Source organism: Eumetopias jubatus, unplaced genomic scaffold (assembly GCF_037043125.1).
Source record: "Eumetopias jubatus isolate StellerSeaLion01/CBP00866 unplaced genomic scaffold, mEumJub1_p1.0 scaffold_3, whole genome shotgun sequence".
NCBI classification, from domain to species: domain Eukaryota; kingdom Metazoa; phylum Chordata; class Mammalia; order Carnivora; family Otariidae; genus Eumetopias; species Eumetopias jubatus.
The window spans coordinates 61529303-61540564 of NW_028274809.1; positions in this window are offsets into that span (position 1 = coordinate 61529303).

Below are 11262 nucleotides of genomic sequence, written 5' to 3' on the forward strand. Positions count from 1 at the left end.
AGCACTCAGCACAGTCTGCTTAATATTCTCTCCCTCTCCCTCTCCCTCTGCTCTGCCCCCACCCCGCCCCCCAGCTCACATGAGCGCTCTTTCCCTCTAAATAAATACATAAATAAAATCTTAAAAAAAAAAAAGTTGCAGAAGACCAGACTCTAGGATAAATGCCCTACTTCTCTAGGGCAGTAGAGCTCAAAGGCTGAAACAATGCAATAATGAACCAAATAGGGCCCTAACAAAAGAAATCCAAGATGACCTGTCCTGAGAGGTACTTTCCACAGATTTCCACAGCCTGTATGTCTGAGTAGACATCCTCTTTATATTTATATTCTCTCCTTTCTAGCTCTAGGATCTTTATGAATTGCTACATTCTACCTTTTACCTGGATGAAAGGTAGATGGATGAAACATCAGGGCATATAATTCTCCCATTTTCACCTGGTAAAAGAAAAACCTAGGATGGGCAGATCCCAGCCCTTGATGGAAACCCAGGCTGTGCTAGGTCTGGATTTATCATTATCTAGGAAATGTCCATTTAATCTCCTTTCATAAAATTGAATTCTTTGGGGGAGGGGGAGTACAGGGTGATACGCAAGAGTTAGGGCTCTTTAGAGAAAGAGACTGGATTCATGGCCCAGTTCTACCATTTGCCAAGTAAGCTTCAGTAGGTTACTTAACTTCTTTAGGTTTCAGTTCCTCCATCTGTAAAACAGGAATCCCAATAGTGCCAACTTCATTGGATCAGTGTAAGAATTAAATAGGATGATCTGGTAAAGTGTTTCGCATAGCACCTGGCACACAGGAGGGATGCTGTAGAAACAATGTGATGTTTTATATAAAGGAAAAACTGGGAAGATGTCCTATAGGGCTGGTTAAGATTGCTTAGGGAGCCAAAAAGGTTTTACTGTGATTGAGACAAGCAGACTAGCTCTGAAGACTTTTAATTAATTAAAAAATCACATAAGCTCCAAAGTAATGATACTTGCTTAAAAAGATCATTGACACCAGGGAAAAAACAGAGTAATTGAGAACACAGGTAGAATAAAAGCAGTGACTGATAAGCTGAGCAGAATGAGGTCCAGCCCGTCATATAAGTAATATGTATTTTTCAAATAACTATCAGTATGCAAAAATATCTCTGAAAGGAAATGCTTTCAGAAAAGAAACATAATAATGGTTGACTCAGTGGGAAAAAGGGATGGCTGCAGGACTGGGGTGGGAGGGAGTTTTTTACTTTATGTCCATTTGCATCTCTTGAAGTTTGAACAAAATAAATGTATTATCTATTAAAAAAAACCATTTAAAATTTGCAACACTATTTTTATCTCTCTGTTTATCCATCTCTTACAGGTATGTAAGCTGTATATTGGCCTTGTGCTACTTTAATTCTCTTTTCCACCCAGTGGTCGCTATTCAAATTGGGGTCATGGTATCCAGAAAGAATGGTATAGAGATGCACACCTTGTATATTCATTACTATTGCATATGGTTAATGTTAACATCACAACATTCATTTAATCAGCCTTTGAGTCTCTACCAAGTATACCCTCTGGATTTTGAACATGGGCAGACTCTTCTGATATATTTCAACAGTCCCAGTGGTAATGGGAAAAACACAGTTATGATAGTTCCTGATTTCCATGTCTATGTCATGTCCCGATATTCAATGTCTATTTACAACAAATATTTGATGAGCACCTACGATGTACCTTAGCACAGATATGTTTGTGATAAGCTCTGGGGATACAAGAGAAGCTCAGAATTTTATAGGGGAAACAAGTATCAACTTCCCATATACAGGACAGACCAAGCTTCAAAGTACTGTACTAAATGCTTCCCTCTAATATAATTTTCCATACTGCCCAAACAGGGCCAATCAAATCCCTTCTTTTGACCTCATGGACTAGGGATACCCAAGGGGAGTCAGCAGGCAGTGAAGACAGAATTGGAAAGACAAAGGAAGTGAGAATCTAGTCAACAGAGCTGTCACTGAACAACTTTCCAGTTCCAGAATCCAGTTCTGAGGACTGTCCTCCACGTTTGCTACATTCAGGTATGATTTCTATAAGTATCCCTAGAATATGATATTATTTTGCCTGCTATGGGAAGCAAGAGTCAGGCTTCACGATGAAGGTGACATTTATTTAGCCAAGTAGGCAGTCAACAGAAGGGGAAGAACAGCAGTGTCTTAGAAAATGGCAATGATGGAGTTGGATATATATGTGGCAGCAAACTTGAAAAGTCATTAATTACCATGTGCAAAGAATGTGGGGTTTTAACCAGCAGTCAATGGAAAGCAAACCAAGGCTCTGAAGAACAATCATATGATTAGATCTATCTTAGAAAAGAAATGCTGTGGAGGGTAAACCTAAGAGAGAATGAGAGGTGGGGAAACCAGTTACAAGGCCATTATAATAGTCCAGGGCAGGGGCTGAAAAATGAAAGCCCATGAGCCAAATATGACTCACTGCCTACTATTTGACAGAAAGAGCACAAGCAGGGGGAGTGGCAGGCAGAGGGAGAGGGAGAAGCAGGCCCCCCGCTGAGCAGGGAGCCAGAGGTGGGGCTCCATTCCAGGATTGTGGGATCATGACCTGAGGCCGAAGGCAGATGCTTAACCAACTGGGCCACCCCTCGTTGCCTCCTTTTATAAATGAAATTTTATTGGAACACCAACATGCTTGTTTGTTTGTACATTATCAATGGCAGTTTTCAGGCTACAGTGGCAGAGTTAAATGGTTACCACAAAGACTGTATGACCTACAAAGCCTAAAATATATATTATCTGGCCCTTTACAGAAAAAAATTGCCAAACCCTAGTCCAGGGAAAAAAGATGATGTACAAAGCCTTGAAGGTACACTTGGAACCAAACAAGAGGTAAAGCTGAGGATCGCTAGACACAGAAGTGAGGGAGAAGTTGATGGTTCTAGTGTGTAAGACTAGGATGAGGGGGCCGGGGGGAACATTCTTGGGGGGTGGATAATGAGTTTGGGGGAAATTCTGAGTTGGAGATTTCTGCAGGTCATCTGAAATTAAGTGGTGCTCAATTCTATCAAAGAGAGTTTGAACTCAAGAGCAAAGATCATGTGTGGGATGGCCACGATGGATGGATGGATGGATGGATGGATGGATGGATGGCATGGCCCATGTAGAATAAGACAAGGCCCAGGAGAGAATCCTGGGAAATACCAACATTAAGAAGCAGGTGGAGTAAAAGAATCAGTCCAGGAAACACCCGTAAGCAATATGTAGACAGATAACTACAGGGTGGTGGAATGATTGTATCACCAGCATAGAAGTTTCTGGAGAGCACAAACTTGTTCTTATTCATGAGTGTGGGTCTCATACCATTTTAAAGGCACTCAGATATTGACTGAATGAATAAAACCACTGGAATGATATAAGTAACTTAATTGGCTTAGAATACTCTTAAAATTAAAAAGAAAGGCCCATAGAATTGGGAGGGATGATTCTGAGAAAAGAGTTGGGGACAAGCAGATATAAATTTATTTTTATTAAGAAAAATATACTGAATGACTAATATAGAAAGATGGGTAGTATTCATCAGAAGATAAATGTATCTCATTAAATATATAAACTGTACATGACAAAGTGATTTATAAAGGCATAATTATGTGATTATATGTGTTTGAAAATATTGTTTATTTTGTAAATTAAGATGTACTTTGGAGGTCAGGGTAGGGGTCATTATGGGTTAATTTTTTTTTGAAGATTTTATTTATTTATTTGAGAGAGAGAGCACAAGCGGGGGTGGGGGTTGTGTGCAGAAGGGCAGAGGGAGAGGGAGAAGCAGACTCCCCTCTGAGCAGGGAGCCCAAAGTGGGGCTCGATCCAGGACCCTGGGATCGTGACCTAGGCCAAAGGCAGATGTTTAACGGACTGGGCCACCCAGGTGCCCCAATTATGGGCTCATTTCTAAAAGAAAGGGCTTAGTTCTTGACTTCTTAGCTATATTAGTCTGTACTCTTGATTTTAAGTTACAGAAACCATATTCAAGTTAGCTTAGGCAAAAGAAGAAAGGGTTGGCTCAAAGAATCAAGAGTTAAATAGCCAAGCTGTGTGCAGTCAGAACAGTGGATATAGCTGTGTTCAAGGAGGGGCATGGGGGTTTCCCTTGTTCATCTCAGCTTCTCCCTCCAGGTGGGCCTCATTCTTCTCTCTCATTGCAGACAGATTTTATACACATGGTACAAAACATGAGTTTTGTGTGATATAGTCGTAGCCTTTTGGAAAAATTGACTCTCTCAAACAAAATCCCCAAAAGCCCAATTAGTTCAGCTAGGTTTTTTTGGCTACAAAGAACAGAAAAACTCAAGTACCACATGAACTGGTGCTCAATAAATATTTGTTAAATAGGAAGAAAGCAAGAAAGAAAAAGAAAAGTATTAAACTGGATCTTTGCTATCCAATATGGTAGCCACTAGACATATGTGGCTGTTCAACACCTGCTCTGTGATTGGTTCAATTTAAGATATGCACACCAGATTTTAAGGACTTAGTACTAAAAAAAGAACATAACACATATCATCCCCTTACTCCTCTAGGTAAATGTTCACTAACCAGCAGCCGATAGGGCCAAATAGGTTTTATTTGGATTCTTTCGGTTTCAAAAAACTTTCATAAAATGAGTTACCAGCATTCAAAATTCAGATTTCACAAAATTCTCATTTTAGGCTTCTCTTGTAATACTGGAAGATATATACATGTTCCTCCATCCCATTTGTGCAATTTATCCTTTTGTACTATTCGTTTTTATAAGCCACCTAGAATTCTACTAGGCAAAGAATGAATTAAGAAATAGCTAGCTACATGCTCAGGCCTTGCAACTGTGATGAGGAGACAGAGCTGATTAAGCACCATCCTCCACCCTAGGGGAGCCTAGTGTGGACACAAAAGGATTCAGGGGCAATCTTCATTGCATAGTCTCAAATGTGTATAAAAATGGTTTCAATGATCATCTATCATTTACATTCATATTTAAAAGTGACGACATATAAATTTTATATATTTCCTTTACAGTATAATGTAGAGCTAGGAGCCCAGACTCCAGAGTCAGATTGTCTACGTTCAAATTTCAGCAAATTGTTGTGAACTCGAGCCAGTTCTTTAACCTCTCTATGATTCGCTTTCCTCAGCTGTAAAATGAGGACAAAAATACTACCTACCTCATAGAGTTATTGGGAAGATTGATATAAATAGCTATAACAAATAATAGCACCTATCTCCTACTACAATTATAATTACTACAACCCCTCCTCCTCCTATTACATTATTACCTACCACCTAGCAAGGACGGTGCTGAAGGTGAACTCTAAGAGAGCCAGTTCTAAGTGCACACTTGAGACTGGACAGAGCAAATAAGGGGGAGAAAACACTGAGCATTTAGCTCAATCGGTGGCAGTGAGGGGTAGGGATAGGAAGCTCTGGAATTCTGGAATAGTGCAGTGGAATCCCTACAAAGGTGTGGGAATTCCCCTCTGGAAAAAACTTTGTTTTCCTGAGATTGATTGATTAAATAAAAAAATAAATGTGGATTTGGGGGTCATTCCATTTGGTTTTTAAGGAGAATGAAACAAATCAAAAGACATTTTCAGTGTCTTTTTCAGGTTTATTTTTTAAAAGCCACTTCCAGGAGTTTCTTGGGGTAAGAACAAATTGGCCCAACTCACCAATGCCCTCTGGGAAGTCAAACGATAAGTTTATAATTATGCCCTGTGTTAATTTAAGTGCCACAGCGGCCCAATGCAGAGTAGTAGGAGTAATCAAAGGCCACACATCTTGATTTTGGAAATCTCAAGTCAATTTCGTCACCTCTCAGAAGGCTGAAGACCGGATCTTAGAAGTGATCCACTGTTAGCCCCTCATTTTACACAAGATGAAAACACGGCCCGGGGAGATTCAACGATTTTTCCAAATTCCACAAGAATTTTTTTTTGGCCGAGCAAGTTATGTCCGGTAAGTAATGGCATCCTAAGTTCAATCAGTGAATGCTGGCTCCTACTGGTCATTAAGCTGTTCTCCCAAAAAAGTAAGAAAAAAAAGACAAAAGAAAAAAATGTTTTTTAAAAAAGGAGGGGAGTGGGGGTCAAGGATGGAGCGAAGTAGCTGGAAGCAACAAGGCTATGTTCACTGGTTTGGGGGATGGTGAGCAGTTTGCGCATGCGAATCGGCAGGTCAGGGAATGGTGGTCAGAACTGCCTAGTTATCACTCACACCCATGTAGACACAAATACTATATCCCTTCCTGAGTGCCTGACTACAGCCAAAGGAGGAAGCCAAGTCCGTGGTGCACGAGCAGCTGCGCGGAGCTTACCTTCTCGCGCGCCGTCTCGGCAGCCGTGAAGCTCCGGAGCCGGCACCTGGAGGGGGGAGAGAAGTTTGCGTGTTCAGGCGCGGGGCCGGGGGGCGTCGGAAGCCAGGGCTGGGTCTGTCCGCACGCGAGGGTGGGGAGAGGGCGATCCGCAGTCGCCGCAGTGCCTCTTACCCGCTCGTGGTCCTCTCACACCGCCGGTCCGCAGGGCAGACACCGCAGGCCAGCCCAGCTCGCGGTTCGCGCCGAGTTCGGAGCGAGGAACCGGAGACGCAGCGTCGCCATGGAGATGAGACCGCGGGCTGCTGGAGCCCGGGAAGCAGCAGAGGGCAGAGACGGAAGGAGCGCTCGGGCGGGGACTGGGCTAGCTCGGAGAGCGGCTGAGGGGCGGGGAGGAGGCGGGACGCGCCCAGGTAGCTCCGGAGGGCGCGAGACGTGAGAGGCCGGGCGGGACGAGCCTCCGGCTGGCCTGCTAGGCAAGCCTGGGGAGGCGGTGCAGGGCCCGGACCGGGCAGAGGGGGCGGGGCGGGGCGAGCCTAGGGCGGGGGCGGGGCGGGGCGGGGGCGGGGCGGGGGCGGAGCAAGCTCGGGGAATCACGGAGGGGACCGGGCGAGAAACCCGGGTTCGGGAGAGCCCAGACGCTCCGCCGCGCAGCGCTTTGGGTGTATAAAATCTCGGACACACGTCCGCACTTGCACCCGTTACTTTGAGAAATGAAGAAAGGAGGGGAATTGGAATGTCGTTGTCCATACCTGATCCTTTTCTTGGCAGGGAGAGGGAAAAGGGCGGGGTGGCCTCGTTCCTGTTTTAAAATTGTGAAGTAAAAGAAGTCTTGAGTTTGGGAGAGAGGTTTATCCCTAGATGTGGATGAACAGATGTCGCCTGCAGGACTTGGTCCCTAACTTGAGGTCGCTCCAAGAAAATTATTAATTTCCTGGGAGTCTTGGACCCTCCTCTTCCCCCAGCGCGGGGGAAAGTCTTTAGGATATGAAATTGACCTCGGCCAATGGGAGGCTTTACGGCCTAAATAACTGTTTGGGTCACAAAAGGGGATGGGGGGGCACTTCTATTAGAAAATTCTAATTGTCCCTCAAGCTTGGCTTCTAGGAAGGAATTGGTTGCTTTTCTTCACTTGGGAACGGGAAGTCTCTAGGATCGATTTGTTGCTAGGCAACAGGTTTTAAAGGATGCCCATTTGTTGGAATCAAATCTGGATTCGAATTTCACTAAGTAGCCACATGATACGAGGTATAATCGGTATTTAACTTCTGGGGTTAGGTACCTTTTTGGGAATATGTACTTTGGTAGATGACTGTGTGCTTCAAATAACAAAGTATATAAAGCTCTGACATGTAGAAGATGCTTTAAAAATGGTAAATTTTATCATCATCCTCATCAAATTTGAACCGCTTGGACCATTTCAGGAACCCAGGGTATATAGAGATTTAGTTATCTATAAATTATCTTAATCATCTGTCCATGTTCACTCAATCTCCTTAGATTCCTGGGTGGAGGGAGGAAGGCAAAGGAAGAAAGCCAGAATGGAAGTTTTTTAAAGAACTCAATGAGTTATTGACAGATACATACCCAGTTTGATAAGGACATAGAAAACTATCTCTACTATTATAGGAACACCATTACATCGCTGATGTATTGTTTGAAGACTTTTTGTTCAATCAAGACAAAGGGAAATTCATTATATTTTTCTATCAATAGGCTTAAAACATTAGTTTTGATGAAGTTGCTTAGTATTGATAAATGAGTAATGTCTGACTGGCTATTCCCATTATCCTACTCCACAGAGATGTAAGGAAACCCCATATTTAACTGATTAAACTTCATCTTCCTACCCCTCTTCCCCCAACAGAAGAGCTCAAGTCCATTTGTAGAATGCAGTGTTTTCAATATTTATTTATTGTTTCTGAAAGAAGGGGCAAAAATGGTTTGATGACCTTGGAGAATAAAAATATTATCTCTGCGTGGAGGAGGGGTTAGACAGATCTGGCTTCCACCTTGGGCCTCAGGGTCTTCAAGTGCTAAGTGGGGATAGTAACACTACTTGCCCTGGTAGCTTAGAATATGAAATGAACAAAAATAAGCCTCTGACAGAGCATGGCACATGACAATTGATCAATAACACTTAGCTATTATGACTTATACTATAATATTATGTATATGAATAAAAGTACCTATTTCCAGGATTAAAGATCATTTAGGTAAAGTGCCTATTTGAACCCATGATGGTTATTTTATTTCTCTCTGATGAAAAAATATCACATTTCATATTTGCATAACTTTAGAAATAATTCACCTCCCTCTAAACCAGTTAATGAAATATTTACATAGATGGAACCATATAAAGTTGTCATTATTTGACTGTGTTTAATCCACAAATGGCTATTTCATATGGTTCAACCTTATATATGGACATTTGTCAAAGATTAGTAAGGGGTGTGTGTGTGTGTGTGTGTGTGTGTGTGTGTGTGTGTGTGTGTGTGTGTTGGGGAGTTGTTAACTGCTTTTAATCTCTATCATGAAATTCCCTAAATACATTGGTTAATTTACATGATGCTTCTTTTTTTTTTAATTTACATGATGCTTCTTGACCAAAATTAACTACAGGATATGTTAAATCCAGTGTCTCATATACAATATAGTATATCCTATAACTTGGGTTTAGAAGAAAGAAATCTGCTTTCAGTTTAAAAAGTGTGAAGATACAAAATGTTTGTGCAGAAGTTATCACTGGTGTAATACTCAAAAGGAGAGCATAGTTTAGTTCTGGCTCCTGGATTCAGGCCCAGAGTATCTATATAGTGAGGATTTCTTCTGACAAAGTGAGGGGACAAAGTCAAACACCCATCCAAATACTGAATCACCCCATAAGAACTATCTCTTATTACAGTCCAGGTTTTTTATTTATTTTATTTAAGATTTTTATTTATTTATTTATTCATAAGAGACAGAGAGAGAGAGAGGCAGAGGGAGGAGCAGGCTCCCCACTGAGCAGGGAGCCCGATGTGGGACTCGATCCCAGTACCCCGGGATCATGACCTGAGCCAAAGGCAGACGCTTAACCATCTGAGCCACCCAGGCACCCTACACTCCAGGTTTTTTAATGGATAAATTTTTATTACAGATCCAAATGTTATCAGAACATCATAAAAAATGTTCAACATTTGGTGTTTTTCTGATTACAAAAGTAATATGTTCATGATAGAAAATTTGCAACATAGGAAGCACAAAGAAAAAATAAAAACCACGTCAGTCAGTAATTTCTTTTTTCCTTCTAGCATTTTCGTGTGCATATATTTATAAAGTTTGTATTAGTGCACACATTGTTAGCATCTCTCTTTGCTTGACATTCTCTCCAATGTCTTAACATTTCCCCGAAGTCTTTAAAAAGTCTTCAAAACATTTTTAATGGCCATGTAATGTTATATAATACGTATGAGCCACAATTTATTCATAATTTATTCAATCAGTCCCCAATGTGGAAATTTCCAGCTCTTCTCCAGTAATTCTTTAAGAACATTTATTGAGTGTTTGCTATATATTAGGCACTGTGCTAGACATAAAACTAAAGTAGAGGACAGTAACTATAAAAATAAGGTTTTGATTAACATCTTTGTAAATAAATCTTTGATAGCATCTTTCATTCTTAGACTAAATTCCTACGACGATGAAAACAGAACTTCAAAAAGCATTTTCCCAGCTTCAAAGGCAGACTTAAGAAATAAAACTCTGAACTGTAAAATATTAACTTTTTTGGAAAATTACCAAAAACAGAATTAATATTTATTTTGTGCCAAGTGTGAACTTACTCAGAAGATGCTTTCTCGTTAGTGACTGTGAAACATCAAGGGTATTTGAAGTGTATTGACTTTGGCTTCTACCTCTAATTCTTTCCAGGATTTGCAGGTTTTCACAATAGTGTGAGATTGTTTGAAGTATATGCAAATTGCCCTACTTCCTCCTTTCACAGTTAAAATGTTAACTATTTTATTTCCAGCTTTCCTCTTGTAAACATAAGGCTTTTTTTACATCTGTTTCATTTACTTTCCCGTGTGAAACATTTTGTATCTTCACACTTTTTAAACTGAAAGCAGATTTCTTTCTTCTAAACCCAAGTTATAGGATATACTATATTGTATATGAGACACTGGATTTAATATATCCTGTAGTTAATTTTGGTCAAGAAGCATCATGTAAATTTAAAAAAAAAAAGCATCATGTAAATTAACCAATGTATTTAGGGAATTTCATGATAGAGATTAAAAGCAGTTAACAACTCCCCAACACACACACACACACACACACACACACACACACACACACACCCCCCTTACTAATCTTTGACAAATGTCCATATATAAGGTTGAACCATATGAAATAGCCATTTGTGGATTAAACACAGTCAAATAATGACAACTTTATATGGTTCCATCTATGTAAATATTTCATTAACTGGTTTATAATTTTCCAACTCTCTCCAAATACTGAACTTACTGATTATCATACTGAGGCTATCCTTTATCATTGCACAAGTATTGTGTTTATTCAACTTCCACAAATATTGGAATCCAGTCAGGAGAGTGCCATAAAATGTTTGTCTATTATTGCAGAGACAGTAGAGGGAGCCTGGAGCCAAAACATTATTTTAGGCTTCATGTTAATGATGATTGTCTTCCAATTCTTGATGTGTGGATGAATTTAAATACTAGTATATATGTGAAATAGCAATCTTAAAAAAAAACGTGGTACTTAACTAGTTGTCCTTAAGTAATCCCTTTAAAAGATGGGCAGGATAAGGTTGGCTGCCAGTTCAAGCTAGCCCCATCAGGGTTCATACTGGGACCACCCTGAATCCCATTGCTTTCTGCTCTTCCCTGCGTAATGCTGGAGCCTGCACACTGCCATGCTGACATATCTGT